Genomic DNA, 27,298 nt, shown 5'->3' with positions numbered 1-27,298 from the left:
AGATATTTACCGATTCGGTAATAGGAACATCTGGATGTTCCTACATATCCACCCCTTAGATTTACCGATTTTTAATTACCGAATCGGTAAAATTCGGTAATTAAAAATCGGTAAATCTATTTTACCTACATCGGGGCCCTGATCTCTTGTGCTTCAGTGACTCTGGTTAATGTATGTTTGTCTTATCAAATGAATTACCACTTTCACATGGTCTATAAAGGCATGGAAAAAACGGAAGTGACCATAAACTATCCTTAGCTTTTATTAATACGTTCTAAAAAAATGCAGAATATAGTCTGGTTTTGAAAATTGTGCCTATGGTATTTTTCTGTTTGTCTGCATTTTGTGCTGTCTTCACACAATTCTTTTTGATTGAATTCAGTGTTTGCCAAGAGAACAGAAAATCTCTAAAATGTTTCAAGTAAAGAAAAAAACAATTCTTAGGTCATCCGTGAGACAGCTCAGAGGCCTGAACATGCTTTGTGCATCCTTCTGTCTTCCAGAAAGCAAATCCTATTTGTACAACAGTCTCTGACAGCCTTTAAGATGCAGATGGATCCTTCAATGCGCCCTGTAGACAAATCTTTCACTCTCGCTGGGGCGGACGATCGTCCACAGCGGCGTAGACTGTAAGGCATACATGTTTACATATACTGATAAAAGATTTTTAAAAAACCCACAAAGCAGAAATTCCTACAATATACAACAACTAAAGAACAGTTTTTTATATCCATAGAGTCCAAGCCCGGGGAGCGCCTTTTCCTTTTAGCCTGTCTAACTTCACAAGGCGTTGATGTCGCACAAACAAACATTTTATGCAACCACATCAATATTTTGTAATGTGGGTATCTACTAATGATGGGCATGTGAAAGTGGCATATTGTTCCCGTGATGCTAAACAACGGTTCCTTTTTAGGAAATATTTATTGGAAAAAAAAAGGTTTACTTTTCAAACTGTCTTCTCTGCCTCCCTTGATATTGGGCTTATAGTTTTTCAAGCGGCATGCCAGCACCTTGCATCCTTGATTTCACTAGTTGATTGGAAATCATTACTTTTTGATTGTTAGAAGAGTTCTGGTAAAAAGTAGGGATAGACCTTAAAACTCTGAATTGTATCTCACACTACAAGAGCACATCTCACCTCAAGCTTGCAACATAATCTGAACGTTAGTACTTGTTGGAGTTTTATTTACAGAGACTACCTGTTCTTGCTCCCCTGGATCAAACCACCATATCTCTCTTCACTTCAGAACTTCAATGCACCTATCTAGTACCAGGGTGAAGAGAAGCTTCTAGTAGTAGAATGCCACCTTGTATTAAGGTTAAAAATAGTGCTGGAACAAATGAAGATACCTGAACGGTGGAGTGATATGATTGTTTGTCTTTGGTCCACCTACTCACAGCACACAGCTCTGCATCTAGGGGATTATAAGTACATTTTTAGAGACTGACCTGCATGTTGTTGCCAGAGATAATCCTAAATATTGCTTGGGTATGTCTGAAGAGAATGTAGAAGGTTAATAACATACATTGAACTGATTATGATTTGTGTGGAACTGAGAAATCGGTTGGGGGGAAGCTAGTACTCATTTTTGCACTACTCGGAATTTTGGTCCCTGTGAAACCTCCCATTTTTGCAGGGAGTGGAATTTAGCTCACAACTTGGTATCATAACTTCAGTGATGTTCTCAGTTTGAGATGTATCCCAAGATAAGGATTAAAAAGAAAACAGTTAGATTTGGCGAAGGCATAGAATGGCAGCGTAAAACCATTTACGGATATTCCATTTCACTAACATTAGACAGATTTCAACACTTCTTACAAGCAGAATTTGAAGTTAAGTGACTAGTAGAAGTGAACAGAACAGAGCTATACATGAAGGACTATGCAAAAGAGAGTCAATTGGGGGAATACAGTTAGGAACTGAGTAATTCATTGAGCATCAATATATTGGACACATAAATACCGGCAAAGTAAAATAATAAAAAAATGATCAATCAGCCTGAAGCATTACAGGCATAAAGACACCACACAGGTTAATAATACCATGGGAAATATTATGATAGGCTTTGCTAGCTCAGCAGAAACCAGAGTGACTGTTTTTATGCATATATATGGTATATAAAGTGAATCATTTAACCTAATATTTCTTGGAATTAGTGATTTAGTTTCAGACAGCTCACAAACAGAAAGAGTCCAACTTTGGACAATGTTTCCGAGCTGTACTGTCTGAAAATAAAGCACTAAATCAGAGAAATGTTTACTTTATGGATTACAGTCACATAAAAATAGGCTCTCATCTATTCTTTGAGCCTGAAAATCCCATCATACTTACGACCCAAAGGGAACAATGATTGGCATCAATGGCCATCTCATGTCTGAAAAACACTTGACCAGGACCCACTAGATAGGATTGAGATTTTGCTGTCAATTATGTCAAATATCAGCCTAGCTGAGGAAGTTAATCTGATGTTGTGGAACTTATTGTGCAAAAGGAATGCTAGCGTACTAAGAAAAATATACATTTTCCTAGGTGTTACAACTGTACAAGAATAGTCTTCAATCAATATTTTATAAAACCATGACCAACATATAAGTTTCAAACCTTACAGAAAACTTGGAGTATGGTTTTAAAAATAATGTTCTTAAAATGGGTGTGCTCTGTAAATGATTTAGAATGGGACATAAATAGGGAATTATCTAAATTAGCAAATGTCCCTTTCATGAAGGAACACATTTATGACCTTTTAAGAAAGAGGTTGGCTGTCATATTGTCTTTTGTTTAAGTCACAAATAATAGAGGGTGGTCTGTAGCCATTGCACAGATGTTTAACTGGATCCCCCTTTTGATACTGTCAGAGCTAAGGACTATTTTATCAGATTCAGGGAGGGCACTTTATCGTAAATTCTGCATAAATGGATGTTGAGTGGTTCAGGCTTCTGAGAATCTTCTGAATATTAGGTTGTTGCTGCATCTGCGGTCCGAGAATGGAGCACCTGTAGGGCAGAAAGGCAGGGCGGGGGAGGGGCAGGGGGGTGCTAAAAACTGGAATATGGATAATTGGAGGTAAGTTAACAATACAATAAATAAAATGAGTTTTGTAGCGCGCCCTGCATCGCAAATGCTTATAGTTAGGCTTTGATTTCACACGTATATAACCAATGAAATTTACCAATTAAAGTAACCTGACCTAACTATAAATGTCACCCCTGCAAAACACTCGTTCTGATCTCACATATTACATCACTCATGACACGGTCAGTGACATAACTGATTACATCATTTATGCAAGTGTTTCGTGAAAGTTTCTGAGAGCTAAAGATATTTACTAAGCTACAGTATAAGTGAAATTACTTTTCTTTTCAATCTACCAATGATTTTCTGTTTCTATTATATTTAATCTCAGTGGCACTGTGACTGATGTATAAGTGTGGCGGTGGGTGTCAGAGTGGCTGTATGGGTGTGTGAGTGACTGTATGGATGAGTGAGTGAGTGACTGTGTGAGTGACTTATGGATGCGTAAGTGTTTGTGCGAGTGGCTGTATTGATGACTGTGGTGGCTGTGTGAGTGGCTCTATGGGTGAGTTACTGGGTGTGTAAGTGGATTTATGGGTAAGTGAGTGACTGACTGGGTGTATGGGGAAGTGAGTAGGGGTGTAAGTGGCTGTTTTGCACAGTAAGTATTTGTATGAATGGCAATGTAGATGAGTGAGTGGGCACTCAAGGAATTGTACTGCTGTGTGAATGAGTATGTATGTGGTTTTGTGGATGAGTGAATGGATGTGTGAGTAGCTGTATGGGTGAATGAATAGTTCTCTTAGTAGCTGTATTGGTGAGTGGGTGGCTGTATGGGTGTGTGAGTGGCTGTGAGAGGTATGTGAATTGGTGTGAGTGAGTGACTGTAAGGGTATATGATTATGTGAGTGGCAAATGGGTCTGTGAGTGGGTGTGTGAGTGGTTTTGTGGGTGTGTGAGTGACTTTGTGGGTCTGTGAGTGGCTATGTGAGCTGCTGTATAGGTGAGTGAGGGGTTGCGTGAGGTGCTGTAGGAGCGAGTGTGTGTATGCCAGTAGTTGTATAGATCTATGAATGGGTATGTGAGTGGTTGAATGGATGTGTGAGTGGGTGTAGAAGAGGTTGTATGGGAATTCTTTTTCAGTGAATTTCTACATTTAAAAACAATCTATTTCCTAACTGAAATGTCCCTGTAACCTTTTTTATTTTAGAGAATTTAAAAGTTTTCATATATTTTATTTCCTAACTGTAACCTGTGACCTTTGAGAACAGGCATGTGATTGGCTGTATAGGTATATGCATGTGTGTGTGAGTGGCTGTATGGGTCTCAGAGTGGGTGTGTGAGTGGATTTGGGGAGTGTGAGTGGCTGTAGGGGCCTGTGAGAGGGTGACTGTATGGGTGTGCACATGGCCATGTAAGTGGGTTTATAAGTGCCTGTGTGGAGCTGTGAGTGGGTGTGTGAGTGTCTGATTGGGTCTGTGAGTTGGTGCATGAGTGTCTAAGTAGGTCTGTGACTGGATGCATGAGTGTCAGAGTGAGTCTGTGAGTGGTTTCATGAATGTCTGTGTGTCTGTCAGTCAGTGTGTGCATCTATTACTGGGTTTGTGAGTGGGTGCATGAGTGTCTGAGTGGGTCTAAGAGTGGGTAGATGAGTGTATGAGTGGGTCTTTAAGAGGATGCAAGAGTCTGTGAGTGGGTCTGTGAGTGGGTGTGTGAGTCTCTGAGTGGGTCTGTGAGTGGTGCATGAGTTTGAGTGTGTGAGTGAGTCTCTCAATGGGTATGTGAGTGGGTGAATGAGTGCTTGAATGGATCTGTGAGTGGGTGCATGATTGTCTGAGTGTGTCTGTCAGAGGGTGTATGAGTCTTTGATTGATTGACCATTATGTTGCCTCTTTCCACTTGTTCCCACCTTTATTTTGCCTCTTGCTGCTCGTTGCTGATCTTTATATCCCTGAGGCACATAGGGTCTGTGTAGTCCCCTTGCACCATATTAATATAAGCCTGGGGAGGTGGTGTTCCCAGGTTAAAGGAGGCCCGCATGGCACCCTAGTGCAATGTTTGTTAAGTAATGGCCCTCGGAGGTCCTGGTCTCAAGGGGCTCTTTTGAGCCCATGGAGGGGAGTCTGTGCACCCCCCTCCTATATTAACAAAAATCCCCAGGGAGGTGGTGGTCTCTGGGATTCAAAGATCCTCAGGAGGGGGGCCCTGTGTGCCCCTCATTTTTTAGAGACTGCCGCCAGTACTTGGCCCACCTGGAGGCCCTTTAAAAAACAAGTGCATGACCTCAGCTTGTTTTGTTTGCAACAAATTAGCAAATTTCAAAACTTGTGGCAACATTGCTAGTTTCTTTGCCATGCCGTGTTCCCTCTGAGACCCAGGACCATGGTTTGGGTGTCAGAGTATTCTTACTTTACCCCCTTTTCTTTTTTCACTTTTTTTTGTGGGCCGCAGCTGAAGCCAAGTCCCAGGATGGTAGCCTACACTTTCCCTGCACAAACTTATCATTATTCGCAAATTAGACGTGATCGCAGATATCCTAATGTGGATTTCCTTACATTTCTCAACAACTACTGAATTGATATATACCTAAGCATGGGCGGATCTAGCGGATCTCGCGTACGCGAACTTGCGGATTTACGGATCTGCAATCCGCGAAGATCCGCGAACTCTAGCGGATTTGCGGATTTTCCTGTTTTTTGTGTTGGCGCGCGTTCGCGCCGATTTTGGGACAAGTTCGCAATTGCGAACTTACTTTTCGGCTCGCAACGGCCGCGACTATGTTGTTTCTACGTCTGGTTTATCATCACAGGTTCACAGCACCCTCTGTTTCACCACTGCCACCCTCTGGGACACCCATGCCACCCTCTGGTACATCCTCACTGCCACCCATTAGGTTTATTTATCACTGTAGATTATAGTGGTTGAAAAAAGCAAGCACACCTGCCCTTCTTCAACTGCCATCAATTAATTTGTGTTTCATTAATGTGTCAGTAATTTTGAAAGTTCCAGTCTGGCTGGCACCTGCTTCCTTCCTTATCTGTAATTTGCTTTTTGTTGCAGTGAAAAAAAAATTTCACAGGACCTTTATGGTCTACTTGTAGCTATTCTATGAGCCTGCTGTTTGGGTCATAGCAGGGTCATAGAATAGTTGCAAACTCTGGAGGGGCCCATCAGGAAGCACTACCTTGAATGTTACTAATGTTAAGTTTGAACTTTTGCACCTGCTCATTGCTTTCAGTTTAGCTAAAATCGTTTTTTTCTGCAATTTCGCGCGTTTTTTGGGGCGCGAATCCGTGCGAGATCGATTTCGGAAGCCGCGAATACGTGCGAATACAAAATTGTTTTTTTTGCGACGTGTATGTTCGCGTGATCTTGCGCGTGTTCGCGAGGCGCTTCTAGCTATACGTTTGCCAAGTTACCCTATCGGTCGTACACGGGCGCGGCCATCTTGTTGGCGTGACGTAATTCCGTTTCCGGCCGCTATGTGTAATCTCGCAAAGTGTGCTGCTCGCTAGTACAATTTCGCGCGTACTCGCAAGGAAAATCTCGCGCGAACTTACCCACGCGGTTGTGAACGGGCGCGGCCATCTTGTTTCTCATTCATTGCTATGGTTCTGGGCATGCTTTCTCTATCCTCTCTCAATCTCTGCCATCCTTTGCTTGTTTGAAGTTTTTTTGATCTAATTTTACTTATTATCTATCCCTCTATTTTTCTAACTCTATATTTTTGTGTTTTCTGCAGCTTTTAGTTACTTTTAAACTACTTTTTTAAACTCTTTTCTTTTCTTCTTCACTATTCTATTTCTTGTTTATCATTTAACTCTATTTCTGCCCAGACCATGGTAAATGGAGCCGGGAAGCACCCTGAGAAGGGGAAGGGTCCCGCACCCCGTGCCCGGCTCCCGTGCGGGCGTTTAAGGGGGGAGCAAGTGGTCCCGAGGGAGATCTTCAGCGCGGAGGAAGTGGCGGCACTGATCTTCCACGTCCAGCGCCGCCTCCCCAAGACGATCCTGGGAGGCGGCAAGATCGTGACTGGCTATGGCATCCGGGAGCGTCGCAAGCGGTGGGAGAAGGTGTGCCGGGCCATGTACAAGATCTCTGGGGTCCGGCGCACATATAACCAGGCCACCCACCGCTGGACCGATGTCATGGACCGGGAGCGGGACTTGCTGGACGCGCTCGGCGTAGAGGTCCCCGGGCTTGGTGAGTAGTAGTAGTAGTACATTTACTACTCTGTTTTATCCTGCTCTGTTATTTGCAAATCTTTGTTCTTTACCAAGAGCAATAATGCTGCCGATTACATTGAGGTAAATTATATTTCAAAATCTTCTATGCATTTCAGGTGCACTGCTCTCCTTCTCAGTAGCCTTGCTTCCTACTATGCTTCTTTGTTTTGTATGTTGTGTTCAGAAGCATTTCATTGGCCTGAGAAATTATGTATGAGTGTAGTGTAAAGATAAGAACTGCGTAATGCTAGACACTAAGGGTCATATTTTCAATTACCGGCGCATCCCTGCAAAGTAGCAGGGATGCGGCAGTAATTGTGTGCCATGCCACCACCACCCATTGGCCCAAAACGTCACAGAAGCCTTACGCATCTGTGCCGTAAAGGCAGCGCATTGCTGGAGTTGCGTGCCAACGATGGCGCAGCTCCAGCAATGCTCTGGGGTACCCTATCTCCCCAATGCTGCACCAAGCCGTACGTCGGCTTCAAGCGCGCAGGGTTTGAGTCATGCATCATTGTCCTAAAAGTGACTGATTGACATCTTGTCGATTTCCCTCAGCCACTTTTAGGATTCGTTCCTGCGCAGGTACGCCCTCCCTTGCGCCGGAACGCCCCCTGATGGCGCAGGGCTTTACAACGTGATGCATCGCCCATATGCCCATATGTGTTTTTCTTTAATATATACGCCGCACCAACACCATGGCGAGTCTTTTGTTCTGCCGCTGCGTCACAAAAGGCACGCAACAATGGAGGAAAATGAGCCGCAAGGGACTTCTAAATCAGCCCCAACAGACTGAAGTCCAGTCCTTCCTTTAGACACATGGCTATAAGAAGAAATAGTGGCGGTGGTGGGTGGATTGATAGTTTGAGTATTCACTGATCTGCAAGCAGGATGGACTTTGTCTGTCACTTCGCGTGCTGCGGACTGCTGCCTGCAGTGCCAGGCCTAGGCAAACCTCTTTAGTAGTCTGTTTATTGAGTTACATAGGAACTTTCTAAGTCAACGTTCCGCAAATCATTCAATACGAATAACGTAGTATACCACATGAGATAGATCCCGTGGAATAGTTGTCTATCTATTTGCTATTTCTCCAAAATATTTAGTTATTGTTCTTTTGAAATGTTTGATTTGGTTGAAAAATCTCATCCATGTTTTCTGGTCTTTCTTTCTTTCATGTTGTACATCAGCTCCCCCCAAGGGCAAGAGGAGGACACAGGAGGAGGGTGCTGAGGATGCAGGCCAGGATCGGGCAGGCGAGGGCTCCTTTGCTGGCCCCAGTAAGTTTACATTTTAATAAAGAGTACCTATTTTTTCCTAGCGTTCCTCATTCGATTTTTTCTAAATCGTCTTTGATCTTCTTGTAGACTGGATCTAAATTCTTATCCTGCCTCGAATATGACTCCCTGTGGTATTACTAGACTATTCTTATTAGTCTGTCTGTGTAGCTAACTAAGATTGGACATTTGGCAATTCCATTGGACTCCCATTCTATTCAGCAATAGCTCTATGCACTGTCTCCTTACTGACTAGATAGTGTGGCAGAGTCATTCAGCTCCCGAAGTCACCGATAGATCCCCAATGATCTCTAGATTATCGTACGCCGGACAAGAGAGTAGTACGGAGTCACAGCACAGTCAAGAAGTGTCAGAGGCACTCATGCTTGCAAAAATTCCAAAACCTTTAGCTCATCCACTCTAGTCTGGAGGAACAAAAACCACAGAGTCTATTTAAGTTTAAAAGCTTTATTAAAAGTAAACACATTTATTAAAATCTACTTTGTCATAAAACTATTTAACTGAAAACGGAAAAGTGGTTAGTGCTGACGATTAATTGGACACATTTCTTGTGGTCGAGCCGAGCTCTCACCTGGTTTGAACTTGATCCTGGTCGTGTTCTTAGGAGTCAAGCTTCTGTCTGTTAGGAGAAAAAGTGGTGCGTGTTAAAAATCAAAAGCAAGCATTCATCAGTTGTGCATAAAAGTGCAGCAAGACAACAGCCTTGCCTGGAAAATGGGACATTTTTACTATGGAGTAGACAGTCACAAATTATTACATTGTATTCTGTTTTTTTAACATTTCTCCTAGACCAAATATTATATAGTAGTGAGTGGTGTATTCTAACATTCTTAAATGTACTTTGTAGGTGTAACATCTGGTGACGGGGCCAGCGCGGGGGTGGCTGTGTTGGGCGAGGACTCGGAGGCCTCTGGGGAGGAGGCGGTGCAAGAGCCGGCGGACGGTCCTGTGGGGGATCAAACGGTGGTGGCGGAAACAGGTAAGCTATATATTCCTTACTTATTGAGATTGAAGACTGCATAGTGTGCTTTCTGCACGGGTGTATTACAATTACAAATCAACCAGGTAGTAGCCTCCTCGAAATGTACTTCGACTTAGCTGTGAAGTTTTTGGTGAGAAGAATCCCAATAAGTTCTTAGACGAACGTGATGGATGGGATGAACGAAAAGGGAAAGAAGGGTGTAAGTAAGTGGGACGCGAACTTGTATGATGGCTGGCAAAGAAGAACGATATGTGTTTGCTTGGCCCCCGAGGTGGCTGGGAAGGAAAGAATATGGTATGGTGCATGGCTGGGTCAATGATGAAGCAAGGATGGGTGGAAGGACAGCAGCCTGGGTGGGTGAAACAGAAACTGTATGTGTGCGTATACTTTGACTGAATGGATGCCTGGAGCATGGTATTCTCTGACTCTTAGATAGCACATGTGTATCTAGAGAGAGTAGATGGTCGCCAGGTGAAGTAAGTGTTACCTTGAAGAGCATGTACCACCGCACCCGCACGTCCGTTCCAGTGCAGGGAAGGCAAGGAAAAGAAATTGTAAATGTGTCCAATACTACCATGAATAGTAGCAGTACTTTGTACTGCGTTTGCAATCACAGCATATATCTGGTTATTACGGTGGACACTCCGTACCTCTCTTAATAACTTTAGTTTACTTGTAGTACGTCATTCATGTGTGGGTGTATCACTGTTCACTCAATATTAAGCAAAGCACCTAAAGTCATGTTAGAGCAAGGATGCAGAAGTGGGAGGTTACATAGATACTGTCCTCAATAGTTATGTACTGTGCTTTCAATTTGCTACTTGTACTCTGTGACCCAACTTTCGGCTCAATCACTTTGTGTTATTAATAAGGAGCATTGGTTACAGACTATGTCTTTCTTTCTTCATATAGTTGCTCCTTCCAAATCAACAACAAGGAGGGAGCAGGCTAGATTGGCCTGGCAACGGAGGCTGGAGGCCACTGTCGCCGAATATCGGCGGCTGGTGGCCCTGGAGGAGGAGGAGGACACGCAGTCGAGCGGGGCAACAACGACATCCTCGACTGTGACCACTGCATCCTCCTCCGTGACTAAGCCAGCGCGACCGAGCCGGGCTAAGAAAGACGACCGCCACCGCCAAGCAACCGAAATACCAGCTGCCCCCCACAGGAGCTGCAAGGAACGCCAACGCCGCCTACGAGTCCGCATGTCCAACCTGGAGCAGGAGGTCCTGAAGTATAAGAACTTGGTTAAGGGCCTCCGCTCCGAGCTTGCCACCCTCCGCAAGGAGTATGATGCCCATGCCGCATCATGCACCAGCACCAGCACCCTCCAGTAGTGGAGTGTCCCTTGCCCTTTTTTTATAGACTTTTGGGGGGTGGGATTTGGGAGTTGGGATCGTTTTGGGACGTTTCAAAGACAATCGTTGGGGTTAGGGTGGGTGAGGGAGATTATTTTGTTAGGGCTAAATAAATATATTTTTAAACTTTATCTGACCATACCTGTTTTTTACTGCTTTTCAGTCTGGTGGGTGGGGGGCGGGGGTGTAACAGTAACTTTGTTTTCCTGAACAGTCGTAGGACTTTAGTAGTACAACCGTCAATCTCTTGTCTACTCCGAAATAATACTCCATTATACTACCTCCCACCAAAGGCTTATCTTACCTGTAATTTGTGTTAGAAATTAGGGCTAGGCCCAGGGCTGGCTCCAGGTGAAATGGGGATTAACGTTGTCAATCCTGGGCGGGTGACATTTCCTCATTGCGGTGGTACTAGTGGTGTGACACAGTGGCAGTTGCATGCCTATGGAAAAAAAGAAAACGAAACCTTGTTTGTCCTTACTGTAGCATTACAACGGTTACGGTACGATCGAGAAAATAGCAGGTGACAGTACACTAGAACAGTGCCATAATGTAGCCTAACAAATGGTAAAGTATTTGCTTGCAAGTATAACTAGTACTTGCGTTGAATTTATTTGACATTGGCTACTACTACTAGAAGATATAGTACTGAAGCTGAGTAAGTCTAGAACATATCCTCGTATTCCTTCACCAGCCTGTTGCTATGACCTTATCCTCCCCAGCAAGTGTGTGGAATTATTGATGTCATTTTAGTCAGACATCAAGCAAAACAACACAGCCCGGGGGAAGAGGGTTAGGGTTTGTAAAATGGATGGGAATGGGGGTTTCTTTTTGGGTAGGTTTTGTTGAGAGAAGAAAAAAAAAGCAGAGCATGGACAAACAATAATTGAAGATACAGACAATCTTTGGTTACAAAGTAAAGGTAAGCACATGCAGTCACACTCATAGAATAAAAGACAACAATGGATACTGTATCTGTATTGCGTATGTTGTTGGAGTTGTCCTGTTGAATTTGGTAAGTAAGTTGCATGCAGCAAACAATTCCTCTTATTGGCGGCACTCCTCCATTCCAGCTGACGCTTCGTCCATCAATGTGGTGACCACTGACAGAAGACACCCTGTCCACTGCCTGCCTGGCGGATGTTGACTGAGACCCGGCCTGTAATTATTGAACGGAAAACAGGAAGTGCTATTACAATACCACTGATAAATAAATAAAAGGTATGTACGCTGTGTGGTTCAAAAAGTGACACTTTGATTTCCCTAATAGACAGTACAATATTTTTGAAATTGCGTGCTCTGTCTGAGTCACCTTTTTAAGGATAAATAAGTATGGCCAAAATATTATAGCGGATCTTTCCCCTCAAGGTAGGTGTACTGTAAACTGTGTTTTAGAACAAAATTTGACCTTCCCAGCAATGCTCCCACCAAGACCCTTACTAAAGCCAGTCGCAAAAATGTAGAAGAACCCCAATCAGATCTCCAAAAACGATGCCTAGCAGAAAAATGGTTACAAAACGTACTTTGAAAGTAACAGTAGGCCCAAATACAGACCGTGGATTGTATTCAAACCCCAGGCAAGACCCGCCAACCCACCCGCAAAAAAACACCCGACAACACCCCCAAACAGCGAAAAAGCTAAATCTCATACTTACAATGTCTCTCGGCCTTCGGTCCAAACGCGGCGCTGTGCAGCTAGGTCATCATCATCATCAATCATCATAACTCCTGTTTTCCACCACGGATTTCCTGAAAAGCAAATGCAATCAAGATTAGACTGTCGCAGCAGTGCTTCGACAGAGACCCCGGCCGCAACCCACCCACGAACAGCAGGAAGCCCCCCAAAACGCTACATTGAGCAAGATGTCAGAAGAAATAGCAAAAAAAAGGCTGTTCCTTATGGATTTTGTCCAAAACACTTCTATCCGGTATTAGACCTTCCCAGGAATGCCCCAGGCAAGACCCGCCAACCCACCCGCAAAAAAGCACCCGACAACACCCCCAAACAGCGAAAAAGCTAAATCTCATACTTACAATGTCTCTCGGCCTTCGGTCGAAACGCGGCGCTGTGCAGCTAGGTCATCATCATCATCAATCATCATAACTCCTGTTTTCCACCACGGATTTCCTGAAAAGCAAATGCAATCAAGATTAGACTGTCGCAGCAGTGCTTCGACAAGACAGAGACCCCGGCCGCAACCCACCCACGAACAGCAGGAAGCCCCCCAAAACGCTACATTGAGCAAGATGTCAGAAGAAATAGCAAAAAAAAGGCTGTTCCTTATGGATTTTGTCCAAAACACTTCTATCCGGTATTAGACCTTCCCAGGAATGCCCCAGGCAAGACCCGCCAACCCACCCGCAAAAAAGCACCCGACAACACCCCCAAACAGCGAAAAAGCTAAATCTCATACTTACAATATCTCTCGGCCTTCGGTCCAAATGCGGCGCTGTTCAGCTAGGTCATCATCATCAATCATCATAACTCCTGTTTTCCACCACGGATTTCCTGAAAAGCAAATGCAATCAAGATTAGAATGTCGCATCAGTGCTTCGACAGACACCAAAAATTACCCACAAACACCCGCAACCCCGCCAAAGAGCACCTCAAAGGCAAGCAAGTCAGCAAAAACGGCAAGAAATTTCCACCTCATATTTGGTCCAAAACACTTTTGTCCATTATTAGAGCTTCACAGCAATGGGCCCAAATCCGTCAACTCACCCGCAAAGAAGTACAACACCCCCACAAGTGCTGAGTCTTTCTTCATTGGGCGTAATCCAGCACTCTGCTTGGAGGGAAATCGCAGTCTGGAGGAGGAGGATAGAGGAGCATGTTCTTCAGAACTTGTGAACCTGAGGAATGTAGACTGCGGCACCTTCAAATCAATAAGCAAACAAGTGAAGACAGTTCTGATGATGGTCTTGTTTTTGGGATTAGGTGATTAAAGTTTGAATTAAATTAACTGTGCAAAACAAAGAAAGAGAGACACAAAGCACACAGGAATAAAAGTGAATAAGGACGAAAAAGAAAGTTCTTGATTGATTGTCTCATTTTCAGGGCTCGGTGTCAGGGAATAAGAACAAGATTTCGTCATCATACTCTGCGAATTCAGGCTGGATGAGGTCAGTGACACCGAACAGAGAACAAATCCCCTCATCTACGTTGCCGTCCTCCTCGTCTTCATGCGGCGTGCTTTCTCGTACTTTGTAATCTGGTGGTATGAGGTGCTGATTCATCTTGATCATTGTCAGCCGCTCCACATTTTTGGGCGAGAGGCGGCTCCGTTTGGGAGTTACAATGCCACCAGCAGCACTGAAAACACGTTCAGAAGACACACTTGCGAGTGGGCAAGACAAATAGTTTATAGCCAGGTTGAAGAGCTGTGGCCACAATTGTTTTTTGCCATGCCAATACTGCAATGGCTCATCATTAAGAAAGACCACTGTTGAGTCATTCAGATAGTCCTGCACCATCGACTCAAGGTCAGCCACGGTTCCTCCACTTTGCTTACTTTTTGCTGTGGCTGTGACATTTTTTCGAGAACCATACCCAAGCAAACTTAGCCAATCCTCTACAACAGCCACTGTTTTTGTTGTGTGTGGTGCAGATGATCCAGTTGCCGGTGTCTTTAACGGCTGAGAGGTCACTTGTGCCCCAGCCACAGGTGCAGAAGTGGATTCTTGTGACTGGGGATGGCCTGCTGATGCTGATGCTGATGTACTGGCTTCTCCTTCAATAACCTGCCGTTCTTTTTCAAACCTCTTGGCTGACCAGGCTAACCAATGTTTGTACTTTTGAACATCTGCATCAGCAAAAGGAAAGAATGCTTCGCCTGCCAGCGCCTTTTTGTAGCGTGGATCCAGAATGTAGCACAAATGTAATGCTGATCTGACTTGATCTTTTGAAGACGTTCATCACCACGTAGGCGCTCTAATAATTTCTCAGACAAAATGAAATGGTCTTTTTTTTTTCATCTTTTTCAAACTCAGAAGACACCGCCATCAGTTGGTGCTCCAGCATGCACAACAATGGGATAGCTTTTCCCAAATTACAGTCCTCCTGGCTGACTGCACGCGTGAAGAACTCAAAAGGACAAAGCATGTCTGTCAGGCTTTTAACTATGTCCCATTGCGCCGCACTCATCCGCAGGTCCTCCTTCTGAGATGTACCCTCTGTGAAGAAATAGTGATCGAGTACCGTATACTGCTCATACAGACGCTCAAGCATGTAGAAGGTTGAGTTCCAACGTGTTGCCACCTCCTGGATGAGTGCTTTCACTGGCATTCCACGTATAAATAGCAGTCTCCGCAGATGCTTCCGGGCCTTAAAAGAATGGCTGAAATGGTTGCACATTTTGCGGCAGGTGGCCATTACCTCGAACGCTGTACTGTCTTTATCACTCAAGAATTTTTGAACTACCAGGTTGATACAGTGCGCCAAACACGGCACTCTAACATGGTCACCTATCTGCATGGCCTTAACTACATTGGCGCCATTATCCGTGGAAACATAACCAATCTTGAGTTTTAGGGGGGATAGCATTTTCAAGACCTTTTTGTTAAACTCTTCCAAAAGGTTTTCTGCTGTGTGACTTTTGGCTAGTGTTGCATGCTTCCGAGCAGCTTTGAAAACTTTGTCCGGGTCAACACCTGCGTTTAGCTTTGCTAAAACACCTGAAAAAGAGACCCAGTGTCCAGTGATGCACATGTAATCAGCGCCTGCGCCACTGGTCCACATGTCTGTTATCAGATGTATTGTGTGTACAGCACTCCTCTGCAAAGCTGCCCCAATCGCCTGCAGCACATCTTCATGTAGTGCTGGAACCGCAACTCTGGCAAAATAGAACCGGCTCGGAACCTTCCATTTAGGGCAGACCGTTGCCACCAATTCAAGAAAACCTACCGCTTCTACAAAAGAAAAAGGTAGAAGGTCCACAGCTAGCATTTTAGCCAGCTTAGTGTTATACAGACGCGTCAGTGGGTGGTTGCGTTCATATGGCACGTCTGAAGTAAGCATTGTTCTAATGTTGCCCTGGACCAAGCATTTACGGGCTGATAATGACTTCGTTGACCCAATTTTGCTCGCTGGTGAACTTTTGTGCGTTGGTGTCTCACTCGCTCCAACACTCTTAGTGTGCCTCACATTGGGTGTGCTGCTGACAGGGGTACTGGGTGTAAGGGAAGTGTTTGACACGTCTTCTTCCTGCTCGTCATCATCAGATGAAACATCAACGTTTCCTTGAATTTGGCCTTTCTTGATCGCATCTAGGTGCGCAAACCATTTGACAGTGTGCTGTCTCCTAAGATGACCTCTCTGGCCTCCGGTACCATAGTTGGTACCTGGCTTACCACGACTAACTGCTTGCTTACAAATGGTACAAATGGCAAACTTTGGATTTTTTGGACAAACAGTAAAGAAGTCCCAAACTGGGGACTTGAAGTGTCTGTGGGACATGGAGGAGGCGGCGATACTGGTGGTGGTGGTCATGAAGCTAATGCCAGATGAAGTGGAGGATGTGGATTGCCCAACTTTTGTACGTTTTGCACTTTCACCGCCACTAATTAAGGTCGAGGTTGACGGAGGTCTCTTCTTGCCCGAAAGAAATATGGAAGCGGGACGAGTTGGTGTACTACTTAACTCCAATGATTGTGGTGTTTCCACTGCCTCCTCATCGACAACATCATCATCACGCTCAGCAGCTCTTCGGGCTAGGGTCAAAATGTCTGTTTGCTGCATGCCCGCTGGGGCTGCAGTGACCTTTATGATGACTGGGTCGTCGTTGGCAGAGTCTTCATCAGCAGCAGTATCCGCCACTTCTTGTTGAGACTCATCACACTCCATAACTCTGAGACTTTGGACGAGCTTCCTTTTACGCTTAACTACCTTTGTTTGTTCCCAAGTTTGATCCGTATCATCAGAAGGAGGTGTGCTTGAAGAGGATGTAGACACCACCCTTTATCTCTTCCTTGCTAGGGGTGTGGAAGACAATGAAGGATCATCAGGAGGAGTGGCTTCCTCAAATGATACCTCGCCTTGATTGTCGATTTCCTGATGTGCCCCTACTTCGGGAGGAACAACTATTGTGGGCACTTGTTGTGACCCTCCATGCACCTCTGCTTGCGCATCTCCTTGCGCTGGCTCTCCTTCCACATGTACTTGGGCTTGTACTTGCACATGTGATTGTTGTTGCGGCTGTGGTTGTTCAACACTCGTCAGATGAGCTACAACAACCTGTGTTGATTGAGGGACATTGCTGCTGCTTTCTTGCGATGAGCCAACATCACTGGTCGATGGTGATTGAAGAAGTATACTGGCTGCCTCTGCAGCACTCAAGGGCTTGGACTTAAGTTGGCGTGGTGGTGGTGGTGGCACTGAGCCCAATGGAGCGGGGGTGCTGCTGCCAGCTTGGTCCCCAGCAGATCCCGCTGCAGCTGCTGCAGGCATACTTTTCTTTTTACTCCCAAAAAAAGGGGCGGGCGGCACACCAGTGTCCTTGGTAACTTGCTTCTTCTGCTCCTTACTGGCACCTTTCTTGCTAGAGGAGCTACGGGTTACTTTTTTTGGGGCCATCTTCTTCAGAGCAGGTCAGCAGGCAGCAGTTGCACGAGTTGCAGAGGGTTCTGTGTCCAGACGTGACGTCGCGTGACGTTATGCTGCACACACCGCTGCAGGACTTCTTCCTGGCACTGGTGGTTCTATTGAGTCTTCTTGTGCACCTAAAAGCAATGGAAGACAGAGGAACATCAGTTCAGTTATACACCCCAAAAAATCGACAAAACACAGAAAAATGAGCACAATCCCATGCCATCCATGATGTTTACATTGAAGACACCCCACAGAAAGACTAGGGACATGCAAGTATGCAACACTCACTACCCCTGGGCATAAGGGATGAAAAGTAGGCAAAATAAGTGCAGGCCTCAGACACTGCCTCTCCTCAAAATGGCCCCCTTAACCCCCAAGCACATGTTGCCTGTACCAGCCAGCACTCAAGATGGCCACCACCACCACCCACATGGCCAGTCCACATCAACAGTAGTACACCCACAAAAAACAGAAAAACAGCCAGAAATCACCACAATCCAATGCCATCCATGATGTTTACATCAAAGAGAGTGAGACCACACCACAGGCACACTCAGTCCATGCACCACCACCACCCCTGGGCAAGCAAAAGGCCACACCAGCAGCCCCCCAAAAACGACAAAAAACAATAAAATAAGCACAATCCCAGCCCATCCATGGCCTCAATTATGTTTAAATTCAAGAAGACACCCCACAGAAAGACTAGGCCCATGCAACACTCACTCACCACCCCTGGGCAAAGAGCCACACCAGCAGGCCCAAAAAAACGACAAAAAACAATAAAATCTGCACAATCCCAGCCCATCCATGGCCTCAATGGTGTTTAAATTCAAGAAGACACCCCTCAGAAACACTAGGCCCATGCAACACTCACTACCCCTGGGCATAAGGGATGAAAAGTAGGCAAAATAAGTGCAGGCCTCAGACACTGCCTCTCCTCAAAATGGCCCCCTTACACCCCAAACACATGTTGCCTGTACCAGCCAGCACTCAAGATGGCCACCACCACCACCCACATGGCCAGTCCACATCAACAGTAGTACACCCACAAAAAACAGAAAAACAGCCAGAAATCACCACAATCCAATGCCATCCATGATGTTTACATCAAAGAGAGTGAGACCACACCACAGGCACACTCAGTCCATGCACCACCACCACCCCTGGGCAAGCAAAAGGCCACACCAGCAGCCCCCCAAAAACGACAAAAAACAATAAAATAAGCACAATCCCAGCCCATCCATGGCCTCAATTATGTTTAAATTCAAGAAGACACCCCACAGAAAGACTAGGCCCATGCAACACTCACTCACCACCCCTGGGCAAAGGGCCACACCAGCAGGCCCAAAAAAACGACAAAAAACAATAAAATCTGCACAATCCCAGCCCATCCATGGCCTCAATGGTGTTTAAATTCAAGAAGACACCCCTCAGAAACACTAGGCCCATGCAACACTCACTACCCCTGGGCATAAGGGATGAAAAGTAGGCAAAATAAGTGCAGGCCTCAGACACTGCCTCTCCTCAAAATGGCCCCCTTACACCCCAAGCACATGTTGCCTGTACCAGCCAGCACTCAAGATGGCCACCACCACCACCCACATGGCCAGTCCACATCAACAGTAGTACACCCACAAAAAACAGAAAAACAGCCAGAAATCACCACAATCCAATGCCATCCATGATGTTTACATCAAAGAGAGTGAGACCACACCACAGGCACACTCAGTCCATGCACCACCACCACCCCTGGGCAAGCAAAAGGCCACACCAGCAGCCCCCCAAAAACGACAAAAAACAATAAAATAAGCACAATCCCAGCCCATCCATGGCCTCAATTATGTTTAAATTCAAGAAGACACCCCACAGAAAGACTAGGCCCATGCAACACTCACTCGCCACCCCTGGGCAAAGGGCCACACCAGCAGGCCCAAAAAAACGACAAAAAACAATAAAATCTGCACAATCCCAGCCCATCCATGGCCTCAATGGTGTTTAAATTCAAGAAGACACCCCTCAGAAACACTAGGCCCATGCAACACTCACTACCCCTGGGCATAAGGGATGAAAAGTAGGCAAAATAAGTGCAGGCCTCAGACACTGCCTCTCCTCAAAATGGCCCCCTTACACCCCAAGCACATGTTGCCTGTACCAGCCAGCACTCAAGATGGCCACCACCACCACCCACATGGCCAGTCCACATCAACAGTAGTACACCCACAAAAAACAGAAAAACAGCCAGAAATCACCACAATCCAATGCCATCCATGATGTTGACAACAAAGAGAGTGAGACCACACCACAGGCACACTCAGTCCATGCACCACCACCACCCCTGGGCAAGCAAAAGGCCACACCAGCAGCCCCCCAAAAACGACAAAAAACAATAAAATAAGCACAATCCCAGCCCATCCATGGCCTCAATTATGTTTAAATTCAAGAAGACACCCCACAGAAAGACTAGGCCCATGCAACACTCACCACCCCTGGGCAAAGGGCCACACCAGCAGGCCCAAAAAACGACAAAAAACAATAAAATCTGCACAATCCCAGCCCATCCATGGCCTCAATGGTGTTTAAATTCAACAAAACAGTTGTATCATGCACCCATAACCAACCCTGGTCCTACTGGATACTGTGGCTACCCACAATATAATTTATTTAATTTTCTGAAAAAGTTCCAAAATTGTACTTGCAGCAACTGTAATGCCCCAAACAAACTTACTTGTGAAAGTTGATTTCTAATCCAAAAGTGATCCAAAGACAGTCAAAAAGGCCTCAAATCCAAATATCCAGCAGCACCCACAAAAAGTAATCCTTCCAGCTCCAGATCCAAATGAAAGTGACCAGGAGATGGACAAAGCACTGGGAGGAGCCTGCTGGACAGGAACAGGAAGTTGGAGACTGTGGGGCACTTCCTTCCTCCCCCCCCCAAAATGGACTCCTTGCAAAAAAAAAAGGCCATGCAAATGTCAACCTGAGGAGTGATTCTGATAAAAATCATAATTTTCTGAAGGTTTATCCTGTTTGCTGGTGATTTTCTTGTGCGAAATTGCAAAATCTCTATTTCGCAAGTGCGAGATTGTTCCTTTCCGCCGCAACTACGTGTTCGCAATTGCGAACTCTCGCGAGGTGTGCTGTGCAAGGTGGCAAGCCGCGAGTACGTATTCGCGGGCGACAAACTCCCGCGGGAACACGCAGCAAGATCTAACATGGCGCGTCACTCGCAAAGAAAAACAACTCGGCAAACGCTAAAATGACGGAAAGTGAACGCCGTGCACCACGCCGCGCGCCGCAACCAAGCAAAAAATCCGCCGCGAGCGGATTCACGGATTTTCGACAAATTCGCGAGCGTTCGCGGATTGCGAATTTGCCGAAAATCCGAAAAATCCGCGATCGGAGCGGATTTTACGCCCATGCTTATATATACCAAATAACAAAAAGCACAATCTTCTTACCAAAAGCTAGCTTTCGGTCAAATTTGATGTAATTCCATTCAGCAGTTTGGGCTGTAGTCATGTTCAACACCTCCTATGGGAATTACATGGGAAAAATGTTTTTCCTATGTATACATATACGTGTGTATGTGTATATAAATATATATATTTATTGTCCACTCCAAACTCCCACAGAAGTCGGCTGAAAAGGGACACAAACACCAGTTGAGTGCTTCTTTTCTTCTTTATTATTTCACACTGTTACATGGCACAATGACGCGTTTCGCCCACCTAATGAGCTTGTTCACAAAATGAGATGGACGACTGAAACTGCCTTTATACAACATGCACCATGTGACTTCTGACATGACCTCCTAAAAATGGTAGACAGACTACACAAACATTATAAATAACATCATTATACTAAATTGATAGAAATATTAAAGCTTGTGCAAGGTATCTTGATGTGCAAATACTGCTATGCTAATTTGATTCGTTGGACATAATCCATATTAAAACCATAGATGCTAAAATTTTTTCTTTCTTTCACTTTACGTCCTGATATTCAATAAATGCATACTTGTAGTTAATGTTCAAAATCAGTCATTATCAATTTAAAATTGGATTCTGGACAATATTATTTGTATATAAATATAGAAATGTGCAAATAACACAAATAGCTAGATTACAAATTCAAAAATAGACCATTTAAAAATGAGATGATATTGGGTACACATACTATTAGATCTTTTTAGCACATAGGAGCCCAATTCATTGATATTGAAACAGATACATTGCATTAATTATATGCTCGGTTTATAAATAATTTTTTTCTTGTGTAAAACCTGCAGTTGCTACTAAGATCACCCATTGTTTGGTTACATTTAAATTCTAGTTGTCTCACCTAGTGTGCAAGTTTATTTTATCATGTACAAATATATAAAGAAAAGTATAAAATATCTATATAAGAATATATATACAATGGCTGATTCCATGTATCAAAATATAAAGTGCATGGTGCAATATTTTATACGCATGGCGCATCATCATATTTGAAACATGCATAAACCTACAAACTAGCAATTGGTAAATCAGTGAGTCTAAGAACCCTATTGTGCCTGTTTAAGCACAGCCTCATCGGTCTAGATTAAGTCTTGATACTCTAAGCATCAGGTTTTAATTCTTAATATCCAAACAGCTTATTATAAACAATGTATATATAGATATACTTGCCACAATATAATATATATATATATATATATATATACACATATATATGTATATATATATATATATATATATATCAATTAGCAAGAATTATTGTAGAACATAATATACACTTTGTATCTATACATTTGGATATGTGCACGATTATTTTACATTTTCCATGACTGTGTTGACAAGTCTGTCTTCTCTCCAGGTATACTTCCCACGACTCTGCTTTTCATTTCTATTATTGTTTACCCACTGATTTCACAGAAAATAGAGCACTTCCGTGTGTGTATAGTGACTCAGACAAAGACTGTTTAGGTTGAAATGCGTCAGTCCATTAGAAATCTTTTTTTGAAATCCTGTCAGTGCGGTTTTCTCTTTGTGCAGCAGCGCAAGGCTTTTGGAAAAAAATTGATATATATGTGGTGTGTGTGTATTTATACATATGTGCATATATATATATATACTAGCAGCCCGTTCCGACGTTGTCCGGGTATGCAATAGAATGTGTGTAATGTGTGTATTTGGCAAGGGCAATTTATTTTAAAATCTCGTGGTAGACTACATTTTTTGTTTCATTAGAATAGGGATGGAGAAGGGCCAGCTGCAGCCCTGGTTGATGTTAGGAGGTGCGTGTAATTGGTGTAGTGATCCGCTGCCTGAGCCTGGCTACAGCCCTGGTTGATGTTAGCAGGCGCGTTTAATGTCGTTGAATGAGAGAGTTATCAGCCGCGGGTAAATCCGTTTAATGAGAGAGTTCAGTGACAGCGAGTAGGAGAGGCTGCAGTAATTGTCCCCGCAGAGACGCTCATTTGCATGTTCCCCCGCTTGAGGCCCAGATGCAGGCCTGTTTGATGTTAGCAGGCGCGTGTTCCCCCGCTTGAGGCACAGCTGCAGCCCTGGTTGATGTTATCAGGCCCGTGTAATTAGTGTACTGAGCCTGGCTAGAGCCCTGGTTGATGGTAGCAGGCGCGTCTAATTTTGTTGAATGAGAGAGTTCAGTAACAGCGCGCAGGAGATGCTGCAGTTATGTTACTTACCAGGGCTACAGCTGAACGCGTTTGTCATGCCCCCAGCACACGGCCACAGCAGACGATCTTCTGATTAATGTACGACCCACATGGCATGAAGGGCGGAACGTAGCACACACCCCCAGCGGTTCTCATGCCCCCAGCGTGCCCCTTGATGCGGCGCAATTGCGTTCACATGGTATGAAGACCGGACACACGGCCCCAGCGTTTCTCATGCCCCCAGTGTGTCATGCCCCCAGCGTGCCCCTTGATGCTGCGCAGCAACGCAATTGGCGGTTGTATGTACGACTCACATGGCATGAAGAGGGAACACACGCCCCCAGCATTTGTCACGCCCCCAGCACGCCCCCACAGCCCATGATGTGATGGCCGTTCCACACGCCCCCAGCGTTAGTCACGCCCACAGCCCACGCCCACAGCACAACGCAGACACGCCCACAAGGGACTACTTTGCTGGCACGGTTCTTTTACCTTTTAAATGTATATTGTGTCCTAAGGTACAATTGTATGTCTTGCACTGTATGATTGTGATGAACACCACTGTTTCTTGAAAAGTTAAAAAATGTATATGGTGGCCATCTGCATAGCCTATGTCCTTCTGCTGCAACTGCCCTTTCCAATGCTGTATTAGGTGTTGTGATTGGTGCTGTGGTTACTGAGATTACCCGCCTCAAAGGTTTGGGCTCTCTCTTTATGATATTACTATGGATATATATATATATATATATATATATATATATATATATATATATATATATATATATTCACTGAAAAAACCATAGGTTATAGACCATATATAGTTAGGAATTAGCATTTACAAAACCTTATTTTACTCACACAAAACCATTGAAATTCGCATATATAGTTAGTTGCACTAACTATATATCGCGCACCCGCAATCCACTGCTGATCATGTCACATATTACATCATTCATGACATGGTCAGTGACATCACTGATGACATCACTGATGACATCTCAAATGACATCACTGATGACATCACTGATGACATCTCAAATGACATCACTGATGACATCACTGATGACATCTCATTTGACATTACTGATCACATCACTGATGACATCATTCATGTGATAATACGATGAACCTCTTCAGACTCTAATATAACCTTAGATACACTCAGTGTAAACATACACTCACAGACTGTCACTCATCCATGGAGTTACTCACACACCTAGTCAGTCATGCAAAGAATCAATCACACCTCCATTTCCTCAACTATACAGTTATACACACCTTACTTATTCAAACTTATACTAACACATATTTACTCTCTTATACAATCCCTGATACAAGTTCACAATGATCCATACAGCCACTCACACATTCACTGGCTCTTATGCACAGTTATTTATATATGTCAACTCTCACATGTACTGTGTTTTACATATGTACTTACTTTGACATGTAGCACTGAGATATCCATTCACTCACCAATACACTCATGCACACAGTCAACCGCCCATACAGTTGTTTCCACATGCACTTTTGAACCCATACATCTAGGGAATCAACTGCTCACACATCTATGCACAGAGTCATACACCTCCCAGCCACCCATACACACTCTCAGTCTCCCATACAAATACTTGGGCAACCAATCAATAACCCATATAGTTAATCATATAGCTAATGATCAACACATGCAGCAGTTTACAGAACAACAGACATAATGATGCACAAATTGAGACAGTTTAGTCACTAACCCATGCACTCAGTGAGACACATTTAATCACTCACTCATACAGTCAGTCATGCACCTACTAAATCCTTCATCCAGACACTTATACATCCACTCATTCTTCAATATGTAAGACATATTTTAACTTTACAGAAACATACAGTCACTGGATGTTGTCATCAGTGATGTCATCAGTGATGTCATTTGAGATGTCATCAGTGATGTCATCAGTGATGTCACTGACCATGTCATGAATGATGTAATATGTGACATGATCAGCAGTGGATTGCGGGTGCGCGATATATAGTTAGTGCAACTAACTATATATGCGAATTTCAATGGTTTTGTGTGAGTAAAATAAGGTTTTGTAAATGCTAATTCCTAACTATATATGGTCTATAACCTATGGTTTTTTCAGTGAATTTTCAAGGTTTTGTAAATGCTAATTCCTAACTATATATGGTCTATAACCTATGGTTTTTTCAGTGAATTTCAATGGTTTTTTAATAGCAAATATCAAAAGCTGTACAATGTATTCTTCTTTTAAAGGAAAAATATATTTTATATGTATTTAATATAATTTTTTTATGTATATACATTTTTTGAGGGAACGAATTTATCAACTATCATGCTGAAGAAGAGTGTGGGGAAAAAAAACAAAGAGGAGGACTAAGAGGAAAGAACAATCAGTTCAAAAATACAATTGCTTTAAAGCATGAAGTGCTTTTCCACACATTTACATTTAAATAACCCATATTAGAACATACAAAATATCTACAGAGGAGACGGTGTACATTGAATTTTAGACTCTTCATTGGTACCCACATGTTGGTACTTACATCACCCACACAACACAACAGCTCTATTCAGAGCTACCCTACCTCAAAGCACTCTAAAATATTATTTTACTATTTCCCTTGGTTTTCCCCTTGTTACGCTTTCCGGAACGCTACCCGGTGCGCGGTCCGGGCGCTAACCGTGCGAAAATTTGGAAAAAAAAGTGGTTTTTTTTTAACATATATGGGCCTCCTCAGCCACCCTCAGAAAACCTAGGGGTCAGGATATGTCTCCCGTGCCCCCTTATACCCATTCCCAACATTGTTTATCCTCCATCTTGTGACTAAATTTGTCCGAAACACAAGATGGCGGACTCCCGTTACGCTACCGGTGAGCTACCCGGTTCGCGTACCGGGTAGCGCTTCCACCGCGAAAAATCGAAAAAAAATGTATTTTATTCTTTTGCCCCGCGGGGCCCTTTAATAGCCCCCACATCAATCCTAGGGAGTCAGGAGGGGTCTACCTTGCCCCTTTCATTCATTTCCCCCTTCGTTTATTTCCACCTCTTGTCTCTCGATCCTACCGAGAGACAAGATGGCGGCCGCTCCGGACTGTTTAGAATGTTGAGAGTCACCGGAGAGCCAATCCGCTTCTCCTCGCGAAGTTCCGTTACGCGTCTGGTACGCGAACCGGGGCGCTAACCGGGACGCTGTCACAGATATATATATTTTTTTGAACGTTAATTTCTCAAACTCCACTGGAGCACATATCTTGAGACCTAGCAAAGGCACATCGGGCAAACAGTCTCTACAATTTTGCCAAGTTTCATAGAAATCCATTCAGCCGTTCGAGCTAAAAGTGAGTCCAACCGCCCTATGGAAAACTCAATGTTAAAAACACGTTTTGGGACCCCCCTTTTTCTCGGCCCCCGCTTGACGAAACCCCCCCAAACTTTCAGGGGACGCTCAGAAACAAAATGTGCCATTTTCCCGAATATTTCAGCCAATTACGTCCATCAACGCCAAAGTTATTCAACATCGAATTTTCAGAAATCCCTATTCAAAAAAATCCTAACTATATATACCTACTGGCGACCGCCAGTAGGTAATATATATATATATTACCTACTGGCGGTCGCCAGTAGGTATATATAGTTAGGATTTTTTCTCTATGGGTTTTTTGAAAATTCTATGTCTAATAACTTTGGCGTTTGTGGACGGAATCGGCTGAAATTTTCAGGAAAATGGCACATTTTGTTTCTGAGCAGCCCTTGAAAATTTGGGGGGGGTTCGTCCAGTGGGGGCCGAGAAAAAAGGGGGGTCCCAAAACGTGTTTTTAACATTGAGTTTTCCATAGGGCGGTTGGCCTCACTTTTAGCCCGAACGGCTGAATGGATTTGCACGAAACTTGGCAAAATTGTAGGGACTGGTAGCCCGATGTGCCTTTTGTAGGTCTCAATATATGTGCTCCAGTGGATTTTGAGAAATTAACGTTTAAAAAAAGATATATATCTGTAACAGCGGACCGGTTAGCGGACTTTTCGCGCAACGGAGCTTTGTGAAGCGAAGCTGATTGGTTCTCCGGCGTCTGTCAACATTCCAAACAGTCCGTAGCGGCCGCCATCTTGTCTCTCGGTAGGATCGAGAGACAAGAGGAGGTCAAAACAAAGGGGGAAA

General features: G+C 44.2%; 1 protein-coding gene across 4 annotated transcripts in view; it reads left to right on the top strand.

The window, feature by feature from the left end:
• The window catches only part of EPHA10 (EPH receptor A10), a 1,640,855-nt gene that overhangs the window by 451,464 nt on the left and 1,162,093 nt on the right, over positions 1 to 27,298 (top strand). The window lies entirely within an intron of this gene.

The sequence above is a fragment of the Lissotriton helveticus genome, chromosome 3_1, assembly GCF_964261635.1.
Source record: "Lissotriton helveticus chromosome 3_1, aLisHel1.1, whole genome shotgun sequence".
Lineage (NCBI taxonomy): Eukaryota > Metazoa > Chordata > Amphibia > Caudata > Salamandridae > Lissotriton > Lissotriton helveticus.
Note: the sequence above shows the minus strand (reverse complement) of the source record. Positions and strands in the feature narration are given on the sequence as shown.